This window comes from Eschscholzia californica, unplaced genomic scaffold, assembly GCF_041429995.1.
Source record: "Eschscholzia californica isolate CP2 unplaced genomic scaffold, dmEscCali1.0.p SCAF_9, whole genome shotgun sequence".
NCBI lineage: Eukaryota > Viridiplantae > Streptophyta > Magnoliopsida > Ranunculales > Papaveraceae > Eschscholzia > Eschscholzia californica.
The window spans coordinates 265,001-267,500 of record NW_028238516.1 but is presented as its reverse complement, the minus strand read 5'-3'; positions in this window follow the sequence as shown (position 1 = coordinate 267,500).

The window sequence follows — 2,500 nt, the reverse complement described above, 5'->3', positions numbered from 1 at the left end:
GCATACTCGGCCTTTGCTCCTTCGTTACTCGTCCAAATCCAACAAACTTGCATTCGTTGGAAAGGTCTTTTCACAAGGATTCTTTTGATATATAATAATAGCGATTCCGATAAATATTTATTTTTTTATGAATTTTTAAGTGAATAAACAATTAAAAATTCAAAAAAAATAGAAAAAAAATATTTTTTTCCCGATTCTTTCTCCAATATTCCTGATAAATACCCACACACCCACATATGGAGAATGGTCGAAAATGCTCGAGTGGATATCGAGATGTCCGACGAAGCACCACTTGGAAGGGCCGAGGCACGGGACGCCCGAGCTGTTGCTCGGGCCGGCACGGGACGCGCATGGGACAGCCCGGGACGGCATGGGACGCCCTCGCTACAGCTCGGGACGGCCAGGTACGCCCGAGACTTGGCTCGGGACGGCCTGGGACGCCCTCGCCATAGCTCGGGACGGCCTGGGACGCCAGAGACTAGGCTCGGGACGGCCTCGGCACAGCTCGGGACGGCCTGGGACGCCCTTGCCACAGCTCGGGACGGCCTGGGACGCCCTTGCCACAGCTCGGGACGGCCTGGGACGCCCGAGACTTTGCTCGGGACGGCCTGGGACGGCCTCGGCACAGCTCGGGACGGCCTGGGACGCCCGAGACTTTGCTCGGGACGGCCTGGGACGCCCGAGACTTGGCTCGGGACGGCCTGGGACGCCCTCGCTACAGCTCGGGACGCCCTGGGACGGCCTCGACACAGCTCGGGACGCCCTGGGACGTCCGAGACTTTGCTCGGGCCGGCCTGGGACGCCCGAGACTTGGCTCGGGACGGCCTGGGACGCCCGAGACTTGGCTCGGGACGGCCTGGGACGCCCGAGACTTGGCTCGGGACGGCCTGGGACGCGCTCGGCACAGCTCGGGACAGGCCGGGACGCCCGAGCCGAGCTTCGGGTCGCACGAAATCTCTTCGTATTCCGACATATTAGAAGCTTCCCATCATGTAGTAGGCCGAGCTTTGCCCTTTGGATGCCCTATGGTGCTTGGCGAGCACTAGGGAACGTGCCAGCACAAGTGCTGTGCACGCTCTGGGGAAGGAGCTCAACCCTCCCCCTTATAGTGCAAAGTTATTGTTTTTCCTATTTTCACAAGGAAACATCAATTTTTTAACCAAGCATACTGGGCCTTTACTCCTTCGTTACTCGTCGGAATCCAGCAAACTTATACTCGTCGGAAAGGTCTTTTCGCAAGGATTTTTTTGATATATTATAATAGCGATTCCGATAAATATTTATTTTTCTATGAATTTTTAAGTGAATAAACACCGGAAAATTCATAAAAAATAGAAAAAAAAATATTTTCCTCCGTTTCTTTTCTCCAATAATTCATAAATAATACCTCAATAGTATTAATGAAGAGAGAGTCGAAGTGGCCCGGGTGGATTTCGAAATGTCCCACGACCCCATAGAATGCACGGGCCAGCCGAGCCAAAAGAATGGGACGCGCACGGGACAGCATTGGTCAGGCTCGGGACGGCACGGGACAGCACGGGACGCGCATGGGACAGCACGGGACGCGAATGGGACGGCCTTGCTAAGGCTCGGGACGGCATGGGACAGCTCGGGACGCGCATGGGACGGCACGGGACGCGCATGGGACGGCCTTGGTGAGGCACGGGACGGCCTTGGTCAGGCTCGGGACGCGCATGGGACGGCACGGGACGGCCTTTGTGAGGCTCGGACGGCTCGGGACGGCATGGGACAACTCGGGACGCGCATGGGACGGCACGGGACGCGCATGGGACGGCCTTGGTGAGGCACGGGACGGCCTTGGTCAGGCTCGGGACGCGCATGGGACGGCACGGGACGGCCTTTGTGAGGCTCGGACGGCACGGGACGCGCATGGGACGGCCTTGGCGAGGCTCGGGACGGCATGGGACAGCACGGGACGGCCTCGGCACAGCTCGGACGGCACGGGACGCGCATGGGACGGCCTCGGCACAGCTCGGACGGCACGGGACGGCCTTGGCGAGGCTCGGGACGGCAAGGGACGGCCTCGGCACAGCTCGGGACGGCACGAGACGCGCATGGGACGGCCTTGGTGAGGCTCGGACGGCACGGGACGCGCATGGGACATCATGGGACGCACATGGGACACCTTATGGGGATCATCAAGGCGTCTTGCACGGGACATTCTTTCCCACGAAGGGCATTTACATGGGACATCTTAGGAGTCGAGAGCCGGCACACGGGACAACGTAGTTCACACGCACGGAACACTTTACTTTCGTTTGGAACGTCGTGGGATCTTTATGTTCCCATTAGCACCGAACCTTTAACATGCTAGGAAGCTATGTTCGATCTTCTCGAAGTGTCGATGGAACTTCGATGGATACACATCCGATCCGATGTTATGATGATGTACTTTCTCCGAGATCGATGTTGGGGCCGTATTCCGATGTCATGATGATGTACTTTCTCCGAGATCGATGTGACGGCCTTGGTAAGGCAT